A 10350-nucleotide genomic window follows, 5' to 3' on the forward strand; every position below is an offset into this window, starting at 1 on the left:
TTGCAGTTACAACAACCATTTTTCGTAACTTCCTTCTCAAGAAGTTGCCCACACTTCAGAGAAAACATTTCTTATTATTATCTTTTTTTTAAATAAGAAATAATAAAAAGGTTATTAAATTCCAAACAACTAATAATGTCATATTTAATTTTGTTTTTTACCACAGTGAAATTCACTATTTACATTTTCCCGAGACATCACAATATAATTCATATATTATTTTTTAATAAATAATAAGAATAATATTTTTTTTATGTAATTCAAAATTTTAACAATAAAATGTAAAATGTATCATTAAGATTGAAACCAATCCAATTTTACTATAAAATACCACCATTCAAATAGAATTTGAACTTAACCACTTAGTTGATATCCAAAATAACAGTAATTAACCAGAGGAGAACATGAACCACCAAAAAGATTTCAAAAGTCTAGTAAAATAAAAATAGAAAACAGGTTTTTATGATATTAACTTAGTGGTTAGTGGCATGACAACCTAAAAGCTTTAAAAAATCAGTAAAATAAAAATAGAAAACGTCGGTAAAGTAAAAGTGTGAAGTAAAAGTAGAAAGCATGAGCTTATGATATGAATTTAGTAAATAGTGAGAGAAGAGCATGAACCATCTAAAACCTTTAAAAAGTCCAGCAAAATAAAAATAGAAAACAAGAGCGTATGATATTAACTTATAAGGTAAGCAAAACATTTTTCTCTTTGCTGTTTCTTTGGAATCCGCAAAGAGATTTCAGACAAAGACTCTTACACCAGAACCCTGAGAAGGGGTTAACAATACAAAAATAAGGGGTTAACCAAAATATTCAACTTAACAATAACTATTAAGAGGAGGAGATTATTACACTAAAAACAAAATAAACCCTCGTATTCTTAAACAAAGAGTACTATGCAACAAGAAATAATGGGAAATTAGGAGGTGAATAACCCTAGAATGAACTATAAAAGAGAAGCTAAGGAGAGAAAAATCTTCGATTTACCTCAGACAAAAACCTTAGTCGGCTATTAGCCTCACCCGAAAAAAGCCCTTCCTCACCTTCTTTAGCTAGTCTCCCTATAGGCTATAAGTACTCTTACTCTAATAAAAAGATGTTGAGGGATACCTAGCTCTGATAAAGGGTAAACGTTAAATTAATCATCGTATTTCCAAAATTTCTCATCAGTTTTTCAAAAGAACCTGTAAAGAATACCCAAAGGTTATTGTTAATTAGTAAATTTATGGGCACTACAAAAGTTAAAAAGAAAAACCAAATGAGTAATAACCCTTGTTAAGAGAAAAGAGTGGTCGCTTACTTAACAGAAGAGAAGACATTTGCCTAACCGTAAATCCTCAAGTGCCATCATAATTAAGTCAAAAAAATCCTATATTAACCCCAAGGTGTTCTCAATTTGAGATCTGTTAACAGAAATAAGTTAACCCTGCAACAAAACTTGGCAATTTCAAAGCAAAACGTAAAAAGTTACCTATAGTAAGGATCCAAAGAGCTACAGGAAATAAGGTATGGATGCGTAACAGTCAGGGGAAATGAAATACTACCGCAACAAAATCCTATCAAGCGAAGGGTAAGAACTAGCTGGAAGATGAATCTAGATGTTGATATGTTAACAGGCGTAAGAAAGAAAACCTAAATGAATTGATGTATTAACATTTTTAAGTCTTAAATCCAAATGATCGGACAATTGTTGATTAAAAGATAAATAATATTTTTAAGATGAAATCATAATTTTATTTTAAGACGAAATCTTAGTTTAAGACAAAACAATAGTATTGTTTTAAAGAAATGTCTTAAACACCTATTTTCTTTTTGTAGTAGTAGTAGTGGTGTAGCCATGATGCTCTATAGACGTGACACATGGGAAGAAATATCATGTTTCAATGATGTGTGAAATGATGTGGTCGGTGACATGTGAGTAGTATTTTCATGTTTTGAATATACGTAAGATGTGGAAAATATAATGAATATTATAAGGGTCACAATTTTATTCTAAAATTTAGATGTGATGAAATTTATATTGTTGGAAAGTTCTCTATGTGATCCAGACTTATGCAAGAATGCAACAAAATAAAGATATAAATATAAACACAGAGATGTAGCAAAAATAAAACTTCATTTCATTAAATATCAAAGAACTGAAATATGGTTACATACAAAATGGAAATAAACTAGTTCAGGTGATGGTAGCTTATCTCTGAGAAGAGATGTGGCGGCTAGATGCCTCTGAACTATGTTACAATGAGGCTCAATGGCCTTTTCATTATTGAACAACAAGAAAAAACCATAAACAACCAAAACCCTAACCCCAGGAGATGAAACGCCAAGAGTTTGTGGGCACAGTTGGGGTTAGTTGGGCAGTCAACTTCCTGGGGTCCTACCTTGGTCATATGATTTCCATTTGCCGCATATGATACCTCCTTGGCAAGATCTCTCTAATTACTACAAGATTTGTCGAACCTAAAAAAAATACTGTTTAGGGGGTCAAAATAGCTTCAAAAGTTGAGGACCTGCAAAAAATGCTAAAAATAGTAAATTTTGCAATAACCAAGGAAACCGACTAGAGGTTTAGGTGGAATAGGCGGGCGACCACCAATATCCACCTATATCAGTCTTCCCCCCTTAGGAAGTAATGGTCCCCATTATGTGCAGAGCCTCCATGAGGTGAGGAAATTTCTTTTGAACCTGGTCCCTGGTGAATCACTTTCCCAAGAGAAGGAGTTGGCCTGCTTTGACAACTCGATATAGTTGGATCCTCTATCGGTGAGTTTTCTCGATCTGTATGTCAATGATCCTTTCAGTTTTGGCCTGCTCAATGCAACTTGGGTTAATCTATGTTGGTGTAAGCTGCTCCACGACATGAGATGTGTCCAATGATGAAGGAAAGTATGGTCGCAACCGATCCACATTGAATATTGGGTGCAGACCAAGGAATGTTGGAATATTGGGCTCAAAGACATTGTCCCCTACAACCTTGCTGATGGTGTACTACCCATATCAGAGCGGGCGAAGCTTGTAGTGGGGCCCTGCGAGACACTCCTCCTACAAATGTACCCAAATTTTATCACCAACATGGAACTTGCGTGACACTCGATGTTGATCATGACACTGATTGTACTTAGCATTGGCTCTGTCCAATATGTCATGAACCTGCTGACGGATGTGCTGAATGCGCTCAATGAAGTTGTTAGCCTGATCAACTTCAAATTGCACATGAGCCAAATCTGCTTAAGTAGCTACAAATGGTATGGCGACATCAATGGGACATTGTGGCTAGAATCCCAACCCCACTTAAAAGGGTTTGGGGACATTTTTGTTATGCAAAACTCTATTGTAGTTGTGCTGGACATAGGGGATGTTTTCATCCCATGTGCATGGATGCTTCAAGTTGTGTATGTGAAAAATGTGCACGATCATCCTATTAATGACCTATATTTGGCCATCAGTTTGGGGGTTGAAGGTCATGGACTTAGTGAACTTGCTATCCAACATTGACCAGAGGCTTGACCAAAATGTACTCAGAAACTTGTTGTCTCGATCTAAGATAATGGACCGTGGGATCCAAAAATGTACCAACACTTTTCAAAGAAGATATTAACAATGGATTTTGCTATGATACTCTTCTTGCAGACTACCAGAATGTCCATCTTAGAGAATATGTCGACGACCATAAACACACAATCATTTCCATGCATAGTAAAGGAAGAATTCGACATGTAATTCATGGAGATGGATTCCCAAGGCTGATTCTTGATTGTTGTTGTGACAATGGTGCAGGATCTGATGTAATTCCCCACATCTCGTCGAAGGTTTGGCCAATAAAAATAATTATGCAACACTGCCACTGTTTTCTCTACTCCGAAGTGTCCAACAACTTGATTGTAGTGCGCCTCTCAAATCATCTTGGCACACTCGCTGGTAGGAACACATAGGTGTCTCAAGTGGCATAACAATTCAATGTAGAGGTGAAAATATGGAACTTTATTTCCTTCCAGGAGCATCTGGTAGGTGTTGCCAAATTTGGATCACTCTTGTAAAGATGCAACCACCCAAAAGTCTTGGGTCCACAAGAGTCGAGCATAGTGGTCAATGCCATGACTGGTGGTTGGCTAAGATAGCCTGAAACATTATTGGTGTTTCCCTTCTTGTACTTGATGTTAAAATGGACTGTTGCAGATATGTGGACCATTTCTGATTGTGATCGTTTTGTAACTTCTCTTGTGTTTGTATGAACTACAGGGATCGGTGGTCTGTGTGGATGACAATTTCCTTCCCCAGAATGTAATGCTTCCATTATTGGAAAGCCTGCATAATAGAATACATCTCTTTTTCCTAAGTGGGATACTTTTTTACTGTATCTAAAAGTGTCTCACTGTGATATGCCACCAGATGCCCCTGCTAGGTAATAACTGCACCAATAGCATAGTCAGAGGCGTATATCTCAATTTCAAATGGTTGTTTCAGGTCTGGTAATGTGAGCACTGGTGCAGAGTAGAGGCGATGCTTCAAATCGATAAACACCTTATACTAGGATTCAAACCATTTTTTTTTTTGTTTTCCTGCTACACCTTTAGTGACTTGGGCTAAGTGATATGATAGAATCCCAACATGAACCTACGATAAAAATTGTCGACACCCAGAAAGCTGCAGAGCTTTGTTAGAGTGGTTAGGGTTGGCTAATCTCGAATAAATTGTATCTTGTTTGGTTGCACATGCACATCCTGCACATTAATGATGTACCCCAGATATTGAACCTCGGTCATACCGAAAGTGCATTTCTCCAAATTGGCACACAATTTGTGCTATCACAAGGTTTGGAGGACATGTTGAATATGGTGTATGTGCTCTTCCTAACTCTGACTGAAGATCAAGATGTCATCCAGGTACACTAGCATGAACGAGTTGGTAAAGGGCCGCAAGATGTCATCCATCAACCACACGAAGGTTGCAGGGGTATTCATCAACCCGAAAGTCATGACCAACTATTTAAAAAGGCCCTCCTTGGATTTCAAGGTAATCTTCCACACATCGGAGGGTTCAATTAGTACTTGGTGATACCCAGATTTCAAGTTAACCTTGCTAAAATATTTGGCCCCCTTCAGCTTCTCCAAAAGGTCATCAATCCATGGGATTAGATACCTATTCTAGACATCAATCTTATTCAATGCTCAATAGTCAATATAGAGTCTCTAGGTGCAATCTTTCTTCTGTACTAACATGATCGAGTTCCCACAGGGTGATGAAATTGGTCTGATGGCCCTTTTCGCAACATCTCCTTAATGTTCCTCTTAATTTCATCATTCTCGAGAACAGATCATCGATAGATTGGTCCATTGGTTAGTGGTGTGCCCGGGAATAGATTGATGGAATGTTTGACCTCAAAGTGTAGGGGTGCTCCTGTGGGTGAGGTGAAGATGTCCCTGTGCTCTTCCATGACCTTGTCCATTTGCTACTGCCATGCGGAGGAGCCCTATCTAGAGGTTGTGGATGTGGCCACAATCTTATTCTTTCCCTGAGGGCAAATCATAAGAAAGAAAAATTTCCTAGACTGGGAAATGAGCTTATTGCATTTCTTTCAAGAGATCAAATATATGGAAGTAGGCGATGCTACCTCCAGTATTCTGTATAACTTATTACCTAAAGAAACAATGACAATATGAGGCCTAGACTCATACACAACATGACACTTCCAAAAGTATGGTTGGCCTAATAATACACCACAAACTTCAATAGGATCAACATCACACAAACCTCATTTGTGAAGGGCTTAATGTTGTAGGGAAGGTGACATTATTGGTTGACGTGGAGATCTCGCCCTTGGTGAAGCCACCCAATGGTGTACAGTTGCAGGTGTGGTGTGTTCAGTAGGCCCAACTGCTTCATGACCTCTGCTGAAATGAGGTTCTTTTAGCTTTCGGTGTTGACAATGAACTGTAGCAGAGAACCCTTCACCCACATCTATGAGTGGAAAAGTCGCTCCCCCTCCTCTGGATATTCATCCTCAATCTTTTAGATCTTTGTGGTGGCAATGGTGGCACGAGGCTCCACATCAAAAATATTAGTCCCTTTATCATTCTCCTTGTCGATTTTTGACTCAAAGTTGGAACATGCATCTTATTCATAATAATTCATCTCGTCCACCAGTGACTACTTGGATCAGAACTCACTTATGTTGTGAGTGAGTCTTTTATGGAACTCAAATCATTTCCTTGTGTCCTTCTTTGTCTTTGTGGTGTTTTTATTTGCTTGCGGCTTCGACGAGTTGTGTTAGGTCACCCCGCCTTGGCTCTGTCCTTTGTTCTACGGTTTGGGGGCGCCTTTCCCTTACTTCGGATTTGCAAATCCAAAGTCTCGCTTCTTCTATTTAAATTTCTACTCGATCTTGACAATGTATCGATACGAGATGCCAAGCGAGGAGATTTCCAAGAACTCCATCTTGTTCTGGATGTACTTATGTAGAAAACCAAGGTAATTGAGCATCAAATGCTGCTCAGAATCCTTGATACCCATCTTAGTGTGAAGGGTATGAAAAATATCTGTGAACTCTGACACATGATCTTGGTCTACTCCCTGCCGCAGTGTCATCTACTTTATGTATTTATCTTCGTATCAACCAACATGGTAATATTTTTCCTTGATGATGTCTCAGAAAGAATTCCAAGTGGGTGTGGCTGAAAATAGTGAGGATTCCCTCTCCTCCTTTTGTTCATTGTAGGTTTCCCACTAGTCCTTGACATGGGGACCAACTTTGAGGAGTGCAAAAGTAATATTTTACCGATAGAAAAAGTCATGGACCAAAAAATATCCTTCCAACATATTTAACCATCTATCTACAATGTTAGCATCTATATGGCCTTCAAATATGGGAATGTCAAAGTTAACATGTACCTTAAAAGGAGTGGCACCTCCATAGTAGCTGCTGGATGAAATGCATCGCATGTGGGTAGCCTCTGAAGGATCTGGGAAAAGTTATCCATCATTGTGTTCCTCTATCGCTCGAGGGCTTCCTCAAGAAATACTTTCAAAGGATCTCCTGCCCCCTTGTCTTTCTTTTCTTCTGCCATGGGAGGTCGTTGGGGTTCACGAGGTTGGTCTTGCAAAGGTTCAAGCAGTTTGATCCCTAACTCCTTATACCCTAACCTCGTTGGGGACATGTAAAGAAAAATAGAGAAAGAGAAGCCTGCTCTGATACCACTCATCTAGACTTATGTAGGAATGTAAAAAATATAGATATAAACATAAATAAAGAGATGCAATAGAAATAAAACTTCATTTCATTAATATCAAAGGATTGAAATATGCTTACATACAAAATGGAAATAAACTAACTCCGACAATGGTAGATTATCTTTGACAAGAGATATGGTGGCTACATGCCTCTTAACTTTGTTACAATTAGGCTCAAGGTCCTTTTTATTATTGAACAACAAGGGAAAACCCTAAACAAATGAAACCCTAACCCTAGAGATGAAATGCCAAGAGTTGGTGGGCCCCATTTGGGTTAGTTGGGTAGCCAACTTCCCAGGGCCGTAACTTGGTATTATGATCTCCATTTGGGACGTACGATACCTCATTGGAAATATCTCTATGATTACTATAGGATTTTCCATAGGTAGGGGCCTATTACGAACCTCAAAAATACAATGTTTAGGAGGTCAAAACATCTCTGGAAGTTCAATACTGAAAAAATTTCTAAAAATAGTAAATGTTGCTATAATCAAGGAAACAAACAAAACCAACTGGAGGTCTAGGTGGAATAGGCTAGTGGCCACCAATATCCACCTAGATCCCTATCAAAAAAAGATGATGGTGGCCTAAAAAAAATATTTGATATGGTTAGAAGAAGAGGAATATTGATGATTCCACTTCCTTAAAGTAACTTGGGGGGGTTGGGTTTTGAAACTCCGTACCCTCAGAACGTTATAAATGGGAATATGTATGTTACATAGTGAGGTACAAACCATGTAGGACATGTGGTAAGCTAAGATAGTTAAGGGCTCTGACTGTCTCATGGTTCTGTTGCAAAAATAAGATTTAGATTTGAAAGAAGTTGAAAAAGGGTTAACCACTATCCACCCAACTATAAGATCAACTATACAATAATTTCCTTTATAGTTGATCATTCCTTATCCATATTATGATACCATGAAAGATAAAATAACTTGGTCATTAACAATGACCAAGTAAAAATATGAAAGCAAATCTCATTCACATTAAAAAAAAATCAACCTATTGTCTTTCAACACACTATTAAAAGTCACCAAGGTCACCATAGCTAGTTTGCATATTATAAAGAGGCTTTTCTCTACCTCAATAAGACCTTAGCTCTCTCCCTTCTTATTACATTCGTGCTCTATTGTCTTTCAACACACTATTAAAAGTCATCAAGGTCACCATAGCTAGTTTTCATATTATAAAGAGGTCTTTCTCTACCTCAATAATACCTTAGCTCTCTCCCTTCTCATTACATTCGTGCTCACTCAACTAAACGACCAGAAATTCACAACCTTATTTTCTAGCTTATGTTAAACTCTCTAATTCTTAATTTATTCAACCAAAAAATGGATTTAGTAATTCTTTACTACTCTACTATCATTCATAAGGGTTTCCAAAACTAATATGCTGAAGAATAACAAAAAGAATATAAGATCATAGTATCAATGGAAACTACATAATGAATGCATTTTCGAAACTACATAATGAATGCATTTTCTTTTTATTTGTGTTTCGTAATTGATAGGAAAAGAGTAAAGTGAGACTTGACGTTTCCAACTACGATTTCCGAAGATACATATTTTATTTATGGTGAATATGATATATTATTTACTTAAACTTATTCCCCTTAATTTCAATATATTTGAATATTTTGTGAAATAAGCTAATATGATTAAGTAAAATAGTGCATAATAAGAAATAAAAAATATTGTACAATATACTTGGATGAATTATTAAAAAAACTATCATAATAGTTTATAAAGAATTTTTAAGTATTTTATGTCATATATCATGTGTAAACATTAACGAGCCTTATAATATTTTCTTAACATTTTATATATATTATCTTCATTATTAAGCCTCACAAAATTTCAAACTTATTATCATTATTCATGAATATGGATTTCGTTTAAGAATTCCGGGTTTTTTTTTAATGTATTCCTATCATATTTTATGAATTTTTAATTAATTTAAGGAAAATAGAAAAGTTATAAATACAATAGTATATTATGGGAAAAAATTAACTTAAATTTTGCATGAGCTTTTTTCATAAACAAGTAAATAAAACAAAAATATTTAGCTATAATAAAAATGTTTAAATAATTTATTAATTTTTTGAAAGTTATATTTCTAAATATATGAAAATTAAATATAAATATATTTAAAAAAAATTGAAACTAAATGTATATAATAATTTATAATTTTTTTTTTAAATAAATAAGAGAAAAAAAATTCAATTTAGCAAAAATGTTTATATAACTTGTGTAGCTAATTAACTTTATAATGAAATTAAAATTATTGATATAATAAGATTAGAAAAACGAGATATAAAGTATTTAGAGATGAAATATTCTCATGAAAATGTTCTAATAATCTAAATACAAATATTTTATTCTATGTGATATGGGTCTCTATGGGTCTCATTAAAGGTTTATGCCTATATGGTGATGACCTGTTACTTACTCATCAATAGTTTGTCAATGATGCTTGTTTGTTTGGTCCTTCGACTCTTTGGGAAGTCAAAGGAATTCAAACTATATTACAGATGTTGATGGCAACTTTCAGTGCATTTGTCAACAAGGAGAAAACACATATTTTTTTCTTTAACTGCAAAGATATGGTTCAATTCCATCTCATGAGGTTGCTAGAATTTTGTAGAGCCCAACTTCCATCAAAGTATTTGGGTGTTCCACTCATCTTTTACCCTAAACATCTTTCTTATTTGTAGGACTTATTGACAAAAATTTCCAACATAGTACACAATTGGAATTTTCATGCTTTGAATTTCATGTGGAGATTGACTCTCACAAAATCCATCTTGCATGCTAACCATGTTTATCAGCTTGTTGTTATTACCATTGCTAGGACTATATATTGTATGCTACGAGTGCTATGTGGGGAGCTCCTATGGAGAGCCTCAAATACATCAAAGCGCTGGAAGTTAGTAGGTTGGGATAAATTAGTTAAACCCAAATCTTCTAGAGGCTTTGACATTTGAGACCCTAAGTCGATGAATAAATAATTTGGAGCAAAGTTATAGCGGTTGTGGGTGCAAGGAGGAAACGAGCTATGGAAACAAATTTGGAAGCAAAAATATGCTCCCTTGAAGAGACAAGAAGAGAGACTGTGCCT

The sequence above is a fragment of the Pinus tabuliformis genome, chromosome 3_2 (assembly GCF_031772625.1).
Source record: "Pinus tabuliformis cultivar Carrire ecotype Pingquan chromosome 3_2, CPIR1, whole genome shotgun sequence".
Lineage (NCBI taxonomy): Eukaryota > Viridiplantae > Streptophyta > Pinopsida > Pinales > Pinaceae > Pinus > Pinus tabuliformis.